The following is a 13,001-nucleotide window of genomic DNA, read 5'->3' on the forward strand; positions in this document are numbered from 1 at the left end:
AACAGAGTTGGAACACAAACCATAGCAATATATCAGCCTATGTTCTCACTCAGTATCTCACACCTCCTTTCATGGGGCTGTCTACTGATTTCCGGACTCTTCACCTTCCGCATTTGGCTTTATGTCTAGAATAGCAAGAAGCAGAGATGCTCTATAAGTAAAAGTTCATCCAGACAGCCCACTTAAGAATTTCTGGAAGGGAAGATTTCCCTCCCTCCCATCTCTATGGTCATTATGGTCACTGTCAGGCAAGAGAGGCCATTCAGAGGTACATCCTGAGACAACATGCAGGATCTTTGTGGGAAAAAAGCAGAAGAGATGATGCAGGTGGCCTCCTGGGAAAGTGAAGGGAACCTGAAATTGGGTAATGGGATCCATCCTACACTGGGCATGAGGTAAGGAATTTTACCTTCTTACAATTCTCACAACTTATGCTGCAAGTATTATTGTTCTCAAAGAAATTGCCTAATGTCGCACCACTAACAAGGGGCAGGGCAAGTCTGTCTGAACTCTTTCCATCTCACCTCCCTGTCTCCGCCTCTACAATAGTGGTGAAATTAGGGTGGGGACAATGAGGAGGAAAGTGAGGGGGCATTTGTACCCCTCACCAACAAACGAAAAAGCAGACATTTGGAGAAGAATCGTTTATATTCTATGGGCATCATCATTAGGGTTTTGTGGGGAAGTGGGGGTTCTGTGTTTTTGTTTTTGGCATGAAAACTAAATCTACCACATATTTTTATCAAAATGACACAGCTATTCCCTGTTATAAGAAAACCCACCACACCAAACCATTACCATTACAGTGTGCATTAAAGTAGCAAATTATTTTTATTCTGCCTAAGTATATAAACTACTAAATTTTTCAGGTTTTTCTAGTAAGTGTCATGCCAATGCTATTATCTTGTCCTGGTTCAATGAGCCTTATCTTGAATATCACCTAGTGTTTATAATGGAAATTTTAAAACAAAAATCTGAGGTTAAACAATATGTATTGAAAGCAGACACCTGGCCTGAATGACACAACCTCAGGTCGTTCAGTGATTCTCCTGATTATCTGTATTTTTGAGTAGAAGAAAATGGTGTTTCAGATTTGTATTTAAATTTCAAAATAACAGTGGTAGAGGCAAATTTCCAAGACCTGATGTTGTCTTAGATCCACAGTTTTTAGTATTTTTCCTTCAACTCATCAGTAGGATAAAATCATTACAAAAGTCCCTTTAAGATCTCATTAAGAGGAGACCCCATGAAGCTGACCCCAGAGGGAGACATAGGTAGGGTACAGCCATCCTGTCTCATAAAGAAAGAACAAGCCCTTCTTATGAATCTCAAGCTGTCTTCATCTTAGCCCAAATGTAGGAGTTACATGTGAACCAACCAATCGACATCTCACTCCTTATAACTAACAGTGCCTGCAGAGGCTGTTGTTGGACTCTTTTGTCTTTTGAGGTGTTGACTGAAGTCCTAAGACGCAGAGTCTCTGTTTTCTTCCCAGAGTCCCTGGGCTTGGTGGAGGTCCTGGAATCCAAGCCACGGTGAACTCATGATCCAAGGGTTTACTCACTGGTTCATGCAACAGGAAGAGAGGCCCAGTTCACCTGGGGCTGGTTTGGAGGGTCTAGAAAATATAAAAAGTGAAGCTCTCCTGGCCCACAGGGAAAAGGTAAGAACATGAGTCTGGGGAACAGGAAGGCACTCATTAGAATACGGAGCATCTCCTAGGGGCAGAGTGATTTTGATTCAGATTCAGACTGTAACAGCTCCTGGTATCATGCAAATGAAAGCACCAAGGAGCCTTTCTTCCATGAAAATGGGGCAAGTTGCCCTTTTTTTTTTTTTTTTTTCAAGTAGCTAAGCAACAAAAAACATAAATTACATCAGAGAATGGTTGCCTAGAAAGAAGAGAAACTATTTGGGCTTTAAAAATGACCTTTATTTGTGAGAAATATTTAATTGTGTCTAAAAAGTGATAGAAAACAAAAGGTAATGAAATGGCCCTAAATCACCTTAGGATTAAAAATAAGTAAAAATAGTTACGGCTGAGTGTATCAGTGACTGTGAGTAAGAGTGTGTGTGTGTGTGTGTGTGTGTGAGAGAGAGAGAGAGAGAGAGAGAGAGAGAGAGAGAGAGAGAACGTGTATAAATCTGTCTTCTGCCTGGATTGAAAATCATTTGAAGACAGAGACTATGATATTTGGACTGAAGTGAAATCAAATAAATGTCTAATGATAAATTAAGATCTACTCTGCTCCCAGTCCTCCTTTTCTTTAAAATGGCACTATTTTCCCCTTGTCTACATATGAGAAACTCTCATTAAATATAAACTTCTGGAAAATAGAGACCACTTACTTATCTTTTTTGGTTACCTATTTCCATAACACTCACCTAGTTCTCTCTCCTCTCTCTCTCTCTCTCTCTCAGACATACACACAGACACACACACACACACTCTCGAATACTTCATAAGGAAGGCTAGGAAGAGCTAATCAATACATAGTTACTGAAACACTTTTGAGTATGTACAATGTGCATGGAAGTTATGAGAATTTGTAAGAACTGCACCAAGAAATGAAATGGTTGAATTCTGATTGTGAATTCCTACACCATAGAAAATACTCATAAAAAATTATAGCACAACTGGTTCATTGGGATAAAAAGAGAAACATCATCTGTACTGGCTGTTTTCCTACTTCTAAGTGTATCTATGTATTTTCTTTATTTCATGCAGACAAACACACATTGAGCACCTGTATAAAACACTACTTTAAGAAAGACAGATATGTGTCTGCCCTTAACATGTTCAGGAAGAGAAGAATAAGACAATATGGTTGGCAGAAGAGGTGGGAGTGTCAAGACTGGAGAATGTGTCCGTATTTTGCCACTTTCTTGCTGCATGACCTCATATAAGTAGCTTAACATTCCTGAGCTTTAGTTTTCTCTTCTGTAAAACAGGGATAACAGTACCTCAAGATTTTCACAAAACTCATATAAAATCATGAAAGAGATTTGCAATCTATAAAGTACTCTTAAATGTTAACTAAAATATAATTTCACAGACAATAAACGTATCTACTATATTCACTGAATGGTTGAAACTGGAATTCTGGCCATCCTGGAGTTAAACCTGCCCTTCATTGTGTGTTTTTAAAACTCTGAAAGAGTCTCAACACTTAAAACTCAAATTCAGATTCCATTAAATAAAAATCTGAAAAATCTTACAGCATTGGACCCACATTATTAATAACAATAATGGGCTAAAATTTAGTAGCAATGCTACTTTTAGATGGAAGAGTTATCCTTTAGTTAGCCACAGTCCCCACTATTCCCTTTTGGCTTATGTAAGTTAAAAATCACTGTAACAAAAGAGAGACAGGGGTAAGTGCAACAAAAGAAGGGGAACTGGCAGGGAGATGGGGCTTCTGCATATTCAAGAAAACACTAGCAACTGGAAGGGCTGGGAGAGCTGCCTGGTAAAGGTGATATTTGAGGATTTGAGAATGAGGGGAGTTTAAAAGAAGAACAGTTTGAAAGAAGGTACAGTGGCATGGGAATTGGTAACGATAACCACTATCAAATTAAGAGAAGGATATATGGAGGGTACTCATTTATTTATCCAATGTGTATTGAGACTCTATGAGCCAGACTCTGGACATCAAGAAACAATAGACAGATACTTGAACCTGCCTTCTCTGGAGCTCACAGCCTAGTGAAGAAGACAGAAAAGTGAAGGTAACAAAGTTGAACAAATTCCCTTTGGGGGTCTTTGATGACAACTAGGAAAATCACAGTATTCCTCAGTCTTTACCAACTAGACATGCTATTCAGGAGTTAGGATCATGAACCATAGCCAAGAGTCCAATTTTACCATTAATCCCCGTGTACCCATCAACAACTGGTCATGCTCATACACACCACTCTTTCCTAACTCTTACAAATAGAGATAAAACCAATATCAGCCACTTCCCAGTTCCTTTTGGATGATAATAGTAGAAAATAGAAGTGCAGATGCTTCTTGACATGTGATAGGATTACGTCCCAATAAACCCATCATCATAAATCAAAAATATCCTGTTGAAAATGTCTTCAATACCCCAATAAACTCATTGAAAAGTCAAAGAATCATAAGTTGAACTATCATAAGTCAAGGACCACCTGTAAAAGTATTTGGAATGTAAAATATATTATGTAAGTGCATGTTGTTACCATTACAATTTCTCTGGTCTCCAGGGATCACTTGCAGCATAGGCAGTAGGGACTATCTCCTATCAGGGAAATGGCAAGAATAATGCTTCACAACTATTTGTGGGTAATGGAAGACAAGGGCACAGTGAATGTGAGCACAAGCCTTTTAACTACACAGACCTAAATTCAAATCCTGTCTTCACCATTTGTTACCTGAACAACTGGGCCTGTTTCCTCACTTATAAATTATATCAAATAATATCTCTTTCCTAAGGTTGTCATGAGAATAAAATTAGAGTTAGCGCAGTGCCTGGTTCATAGTAATTATTTGATAAATGGCAATAAAGATTGTTTTACTTACAGCTCAACTATCTCAAGATGATAGAGGTAGCGTTGCAGAATCAAGGAATCATAGAACTAGAATGACCTCAACAATGTTATTTTCTCTTTCTGAGACTGTGGTCTTTTACATCTTGTTCTAGCATTTCTCACTCCAAAAGTTGTGATCCGACTTATTCATTAGAAGAATTCCTCCTCCTAAATGTAAGCCCATTTTGTCTTATTTTATTCCTCTGTGGAATAACAAGACTAGAGAAAAAATCAGCAGGTTAAGACCAAGATCTAAAATGACCAAATGTTCTGGTTTGCCTGGAACCAAGGAGTTTCCCAGGACACTGCACTTTCCGTGCTAAAATGAGGACAGTCCTGGGGAAACAGAGAGTTGGTCACTCTACCTCAGTTAGTGGTGCCATGTTTTGATCTCTGGTTAAGCTAGAAAAGCCAAAAACTGTACAACTCAGTACATTCTATTTCTTACTGTATACAAATACTGACAACCAGAAGTGGGAAGAAAACTAGAGGCAAATGTCCCGGGTGGACCAGTGTATGCCTTGCCACCTTTCTCCTTTAATTAAACCTGGTCTTTACGTTGCCAGGACTCTCTGGTTTGGTAGCTATAGTCACCCTGAAAGATATGTGACCTTCCCTTTGTAGCTATACATCTGATGCTATTTCAGATGGTGAATCTGACAACTTGATACAAAGTGATTTTTGAATGAACAGTGTCTATAGTGAAAGGCTTGTTTTTGTATCTTGTCTTATGCAACCTGGATCAGAACAAAAACATGGCAACTTTTTTACTTCAGTGACTGTATGTGAGCTTTGTCTCCACTGATTTAGGCCAAAGTTGAGTTCTCTTGTCAATGTATTTGTCTGTCTGATTAATGGCAGTCCTCTCTTCTTTGGCTGGGATGCCAAAAGCACGTTCCTGAGTGGCTTCTGAACCAAATAATGATGGCTGAAGGTATGAGCTCTCTGATAAATTTGCACATATCAGACAAAATGTGCTTACATCGCATATATCAGAAAAAGTGGGCTTACATTTAGGAAGAGGAATTCTTGTAATGAATAAGTAGGATCACAACTTGCAGCTGTTTAACTTCATTTTTCATGAACTTAAAATAACTTGGGAAACTTTTTTGCTTTGGAATTGTCTTTAGTTTTTCTCTCAGAGTCAAAGCCTTGAAGTCAGTCAGGACAATGTCTGAATACAGAGAGAATGAGAAACATTCCCTCTACAATGCCCCCAATTCCTTTGAGGGTTATAGGAAATAAGACAATAATTTCCAGTGGTCAGTCAGTTTTTCCAGTAATTTGAATGACTCACAGTGGTATAAACCAGGTCCTGTTGAGAAGCATTACACTATCCCTTTGTGATGATAAACAGAAGCTCTTTAGTGAAGTTGCACAAACTCAACTTTCAGCAGCATCAGCCACATAATCAGGGTAATCTTGAAGAGCCATCTTGATTTTTAAAACATTGAAAAATAGGTCTTTAAAAAACATGAAAGATTTAACAAATGACAAGCTGGAAAAAATAAGTTGTAACACATATGACCTACAAGTGATCTGGTTTCCTTAATATATAAAAAGCTCTTATAATTCAACAAGAAAAAGCAGATTAACAATCCAATAGATGGCCGGGTGCGGTGGCTCAAGCCTGTAATCCCAGCACTTGGGGAGGCCGAGACAGGCGGATCACGAGGTCAGGAGATCGAGACCATCCTGGCTAACACGGTGAAACCCTGTCTCTACTAAAAAATACAAAAAACTAGCCGGGTGAGGTGGCAGGCGCCTGTAGTCCCAGCTACTCGGGAGGCTGAGGCAGGAGAATGGCGTGAACCCGGGAGGTGGAGCTTGCAGTGAGCTGAGATCCGGCCACTGCACTCCAGCCTGGGTGACAGAGCAAGACTCCGTCTCAAAAAAAAAAAAAAAAAAAAAAAAAAAAACAATCCAATAGAAAAATGGATAAAGACCCCAAGCAGGCTTCTTCTTAGAATATACAAATGGCTTATGAGATTTTGAAAAGATGTTCAACTTCATTAAAAGCAAATGTTCAAAACCTATAATAAAGCAATAATATAAATTTATTTTACCTGATAAATTACATTGAAACATTTTGAAATAGCAAAAGAATAAACACATATTTTTAAGTGTTCATCAGTTTGAAATTGAACTGGTACAAGAATGGAGATTCAGTATTCCTTCCTTATGAGGATCCTCTCAAAACCCTTTCCTGTTGTAAGAACAGACTTTCTCAGACCACTGGTTGGAGTGGTGATGTTTCCTTTATTTGACCTCCAGAGCTGCTAAATGGGATAACAAAGATCTGTGTTTGAGGACAGGACAATATTGTTGGCAGGAATGCTGGGGTGTCCAAGACTAGAGGATGAATCTAGGTTCTGCATTTTCTTGCTCTGTAACTTGTGAATAAGTCACTTAACATTCCTGAACTTAAGATTTCTCCTTTGCAAAATAGGGATAACAGCACCTCACAGGGTTTTCATGAGACTCTGATAAAATCATGAAAGTGACTTGCAAACTGTAAAGACATGTAAATTGTAAAAATTTCACAATTAGCATATCTACTTGTACTGATGGGATTGTTAATTCTGCCAGACTTGATAGATCATCCATGGCCATCCTGGGATCAAATCTGCCCTGCACCATGTCATTAAAGCTTTGAATCATCAACATTTCAAACTCAAATTTCAGGGTTTTAAAAAGTCTGGAAGATCTGGCAATATACTGCCCACATTCTAGCATGGCAATAGTAGACTAGAATTGAGCGGTGGAGCCTCTTTTAGACGAGATGACTTGATTGGCTGCAAGTCATCACTACTCCCTTTTGTCTTAAGCTTCACTCATTTACACCTCCTATCTGTAGGCCTTTGAATTGCAACCTGCAGTTAGTTTGTCACCATAGTTTGCAAAAGAAATCACTGCAGCCCAGGGAAGTGAGGTCTTGGTCACCATCACCGAGCAAGAACTGAAACCCACCAGAAGAATCTTTATGGCCACTTACTCTTTAATTCATGTGTGCCTCACACACTACAACTCTGAAGCTCTAAGCCCATAATCAAGCTCATTTATTTTCTACAAAACAAGAGAGAAGATCCTCTGTTTGTCCTGTAGCTGATCTGGGCTCCCTCTTACTAGCTCCCTCTTGAAAAGCTAGATTTCAAATGACAATAATCCTCAGATAAAACCCTGTCTTGATTTCCCTTTTCAGCTTGGCCACTTTTGCCCTCCCCAGTGTCCGTTAGGCAGTTCCTTTGCTACAGTTACCATGACTGTGTGCTCACGGGCCTGGTCACTTTATCAGAAACTTCACTTCAGCAGGATAGGAACACCACAGGGGAAATGGTCTGGCAGAATTTATCCTGCTAACAGTATTACAACTGGTTCAGCAGAAATACCTTTTGACCATAGACCAATAGGATTACTGGGTATATACCCAAAGGAATATAAATCATTCTGTTACAAAGATACATGCATACGTATGTTCATTGCAGCACTATTCACAGTAGCAGAGACATGGAATCAACCCAAATGCCCATCAACGATAGACTAGATAAAGAAAATGTGGTACAAATACACCATGAAATACTATGCAGTCATAAAAATGAATATATCATATCCTTTGCAGGGACATGGATAGAGCCGGAAGCCATCATCCTCAGCAACTGACGCAGGAACCGAAAACTAAACACTGCATGTTCTCACTTATAAGTGGGAGCTGGACAATGAGAACACATGGACACAGGGAGAGGAACAACACACATTGGGACCTGTCAGGGCAGGGGAGTGTGGGAGGGAGGGAGCACATCAGGAAAATTAGCTAATGCATGCTGGGCTTAATATCTAGGCAATGGGTTGATAGATGCAGCAAACCACCATAGCACACATTTATTTATGTAACAAACCTGTACATCCTGCACATGTACCCCAGGATTTAAAATTTTTAAAATAAACAACAAAAAACTGGTTCAGGCTCTGAGTGAGCTTCAAGATACTCCTAGATGAAATTCTTCTCTATCCCATGGGATCCAAAAGACCCACAAGAAAAGGAACTCGTGTGTGTGTGCGTGTGTGTGTGTGTGTATTTGTGTCATTTATGAACAAGTACATTGGCATTACACAATAAGTAAGCAAATTAAACCATATCTGGACAACTCTTTTGCCTGAGAAGTATGATGTTAAGAGATAAATGGGTTGACTCAACACTGAAAATGAAAGTTGGTGATTTATGAATGCATTCATTTTCTTCTTCATGCATTCAACATTAACTGGGTACCTGTTACATTCCTGGCATTTGCTAAGATTCCTGTATAAAAAACAAACAAACAAACAAACAAAAGCCCAGTTCTTGGTCCCAACAATCTTACTTGACTGTACCATTAACCACCTGTCCAGTTAAACAACCTAACCTCTCTTTCTGTCTCAATTTCTTTACTTTTATAATGGGTATAACAATACTCACTTTGAGAGATTCTGTTAGCCTAAATGAGGTTCGTATATGTTACAGTGGCTTAAAATATATCAACTAGCTGCAGAGATTTAATAAACTCTGATCCAAGCAGAGCCCATCACTTTATAGATAAGCCTATGGGGTCCAGAGGAATCAGATTACTTGCTCAGGTGGGCAGCAAGTTGTCGACTGAGCCAGTTCCCAACACTGCCACAGTCACTACCATCACCAGAGCCCAGCAGGTCTGTTGATACCCTAAGCTACACTAGGATGCCTACTTTGATTTCAGTCCAATCACTATATAAATGATTATAGCACAATTTTGTGTTTTTTAAACATAAATTTTGATAACTTTAAGATTAATACTTTTCCTTGTTATCCTATGTATTTTATTTTTATCCATTTAAAAACATTAATTTGAGAAAGAATTAACCATCTTCTCCAGATTGCCAAAGGAGTCCATTGCACCAAAATTTGTAAGAAATTATTACTTTTGAGCAGTGCTTTTGAACTGGAAACAGTTTTGCTTCTGGCCCCTGGGGATATTTGACAGTGTCTAGGAAGAGTAGCTACTGGCATGTAGCAATCAGGGATACTGCTAAACATTTGACCATGCACAGGACAGCTCCTTCATAACAAAGAATTATCGTACCCCAAATGCCAATCATGCTGAGCTTCAGAAACCCTGTTTTGGAGCAGTATACAACAAAAGGTCAAAAAGTTGCTAGACTTTGTATTCTCACCTAATTTCCAAGTACATTCATCTTTTTTGATCTGCTTGATGTCCCTATGAATATTCACACAAGTGAAGTGGTTTGATACGTTTTTGTTTATAATTCTTGCACCCACCCCAATTCCAGCAAGTATTACAAGTTCCCCTGGATCTGTGAGCCAGAAACTCTGTGCAAGGCAGTTATGAGTGCTTCTGAATTTATTGCGCTAACTTCTTGGAAATGTAAATGAGAAATCTGTCCCACAGGCAAAAGCAAGATGGTGCATGAGCCCCCTTTGTTTAGCTAGCCAGGCCTTGCATGGACTGCACGGCTAATTCAGTGGTTTCCCTTAGGGTGGCCTCACTTAAAATGTAGAACTCCTTTTCAAGGCTAAAAGAGCAGCAGGAAAGAAGGAGGAGGTGAGGGGATAAAAACATTTTCTCCACCTGGAGAAACACAAAGTACAATAGCAACACAAGGTACAAATGAACCACCTTCTTCTTCTTTCTTTCCTCTTAGTAATACATTCATCTTTAAAGGAAAGTCTTTCATGTGTTGACTCTTTTTTTTTTTTTTTTTGATGAAGCTTCGTTCGTGTCATCCAGGCTGGAGTGCAATGGCACGATCTTGGCTCACTGCAACCTCTGCCTCCCGGGTTTAAGCAATTCTCCTGCCTCAACCTCCCAAGTAGCTTGGATTACAGGCACCCGCCACCACGCCCAGCTAATTTTTGTATTTTTAGTAGGGATAGAGTTTCACCATGTTGGCCAGGCTGCCCTTGAACTCCTGATTTCAGGTGATCCACCCTCCTCGGCCTCCCAAAATTCTGGGATTACAGGCATGAACCACCACGCCTGGCCAGGTGTTGACTCTTAAAAATGAATTACTCAAATAGAACAAAGGTTGAAAACGCCAGGAATTTTTTCTAAAGCAGAACAAAGGGTAGAAGTCAAAATAGCATTTTTTAAATTCTTGTAGGAGAAGCCTTGACAAATAGCTTGTCTTTTCTTAGCACATTTTACGTTTCCCATCCAGGCTGTGAGTGACATTCCTTTCTGCTTGGCGGTTCTGAAAAACATCTGGCCTGGTCTGGCACAGACCCGGCTTGCTGGTGAATCTTTCTTCCTACGTAATAGCAAAAATAGGATAAGTAACTGAAGTTCCAGGATGATATAGGTGCAAAAGTGGATCAGGGATTTCCAATGAGTAAAGAATTCAATTCCAACTGAGCTGGTTAACTCGTGAATTCCCAGTCAACAGTACAATATTTAACACTGGGAAGATATTTAATAAATATTGTTAAATGTATGAATTCACTAATGGATTAAAAAAATCACAACTGCCCTTTGAGGAAAGATGTATTTCTCATCTGCAGATTAAAAAAAAAAAAACCTCAAAGAATTTAACAATGGTTGCCTCAAATTATAGAATTGCCAATAGACTAAACCAGGACATGGGCTCCTAGTCATTTGACTGGAAACACCTTGTTCTAGACACTACATTTTTTTTCTCTTAGAGCTTTACCTACGAGGGATTTAGTCTCAGTATACCTTATATGGGCTAAAGAATAATCTGGCTGGAATATCAGTCTCACCGCTGACCATTAGCATTGATGACAGTAGACAGTTTGGAAAATACAACATTGGCAATATTAAAAGACTTCTTTATTATGGTGCTTATTAGAGCTTCTAATATGCCAAGACATGGCAGAAATAGACTGCAACATTCCCTAAACCTAACCAAGCAGTGCATTTTAGGCATAGCATAACACCAATGTTGCACAGTACTTTTGAGAAATATGGAATAACCATTTTGCCTGTCTTATCTTTGCTACCTGATTGGATGGTGGCCAAAATTAAGAAAAAGTCTCACTTCGTCTTCGGAACAACTAACCTGGTGAGGTGGCTGTTCGCCACCATCTGAGTATGAGATATCAATTTAGAGCATTTCAAAATGAAGACCCGGCCCTATGGTTATTTAACTAACCATTAGCTAAACCATTCACATAACCTAACCTAACCATAAGCTAATTCACATAACCATTAGCTAAAACAAAACAAAACAACAAACAAAAGCCTGTGCTTGTTTCAAACCTACTCAGGAATTGAGCAGCTCACTGAAAGTTTGTGCAATGCCAGAATGCGTGTTCATCTTTGCTTTCTGACTGCTGGTGTAACTTGAGCCAAAAAAAACCTTGATGAGATACATATGAACAAATTAAAGTTAAAATAATCTCTCTCCTATCATGCCCTCAATGAATAAATGTGACATGAAGTACATTCAAGATGTTGCCCAGATGATCTATAGGACCTTGTTGGGGTACACATGCAGATTGTTTTTGGTCGAATTATTTTATCTTTGTTGTATATATAGGTCATCTTTTAAGAGATATGAAAATGAAACTGAAATAATGATGTCAGTTAATTGATAAGATAACGAATAGAGTGCCTTTCTGCCTACCTACTTGGCTCTAGGACTTTCAAGAAAACAAAAGTGACATTCCATGACATATGTATCAACTGAGAAAAGAAAAAAAATCCAATAAATAAGTTATATATAGACCAAACTATTATATAGGTTCTATTTTTGTTCTTTTCTTATTATAAAACGGGATTGAAAGCTACATCACTTCACCACTAGAACTCCAATGCACTATCCATTGCTCCACAGAGCTGCCTAAAAGTTACATCACTTCAGAGTATAGTCTTTCTTCAGTTGTCATGTCACAGTGCTGTATAGCCTTTGGAGGCAAATATTTGAGAAGTGGGTATCCAGCTGCCTAAGACAATGCTGAACATGCCCCAAATACACAAATCCACCGCAGGGGAAGAGTAATAATCAAAAGTAGCATTAAGGAGATATTTTAGAGTATGAAGAGGTTTTAACTTCAGAGTGCTTATTTAAGTATGCTTAGTATAGTATGGTGGTTAAGAGCTCAGATCAGGGAGCTGAACTCCCAGGTTTTAAACGCAGTTCTGTTTTTATAACCTTGAACAAGTTGTTTAAACTTTATATATCTCAATTTTCCCTCTGCAAAATGGAATAAGAGTAGAACCTACCTTACATGATTATGAAGATTCAGTATGTGTTAAGTACATAGAACGGTGTTTGGTGCAACACAAGCTTTCAATTAATATTAGCAATAACGCCAGGCTTGGTGGCTCACATCTGTAATCCTAACACCTTGAGAGGCTGAGGTGTGTGGATCACGAGGTCAGGAGTTCAAGAACAGCCTGGCCAACACGGTGAAATCCTGTCTCTACTAAAAATACAAAAATTAGCTGGGCGTGGTGGCG

The 13,001-nt window shown here is 39.0% G+C and overlaps 1 pseudogene; it reads left to right on the forward strand.

The window, feature by feature from the left end:
- The first annotated feature begins 285 nt into the window (after positions 1–285).
- Positions 286–13,001, forward strand: part of LOC105516166 — a 39,326-nt pseudogene continuing 26,610 nt past the window's right edge.

This window comes from Colobus angolensis, unplaced genomic scaffold (assembly GCF_000951035.1).
Source record: "Colobus angolensis palliatus isolate OR3802 unplaced genomic scaffold, Cang.pa_1.0 Scaffold276, whole genome shotgun sequence".
NCBI classification, from domain to species: domain Eukaryota; kingdom Metazoa; phylum Chordata; class Mammalia; order Primates; family Cercopithecidae; genus Colobus; species Colobus angolensis.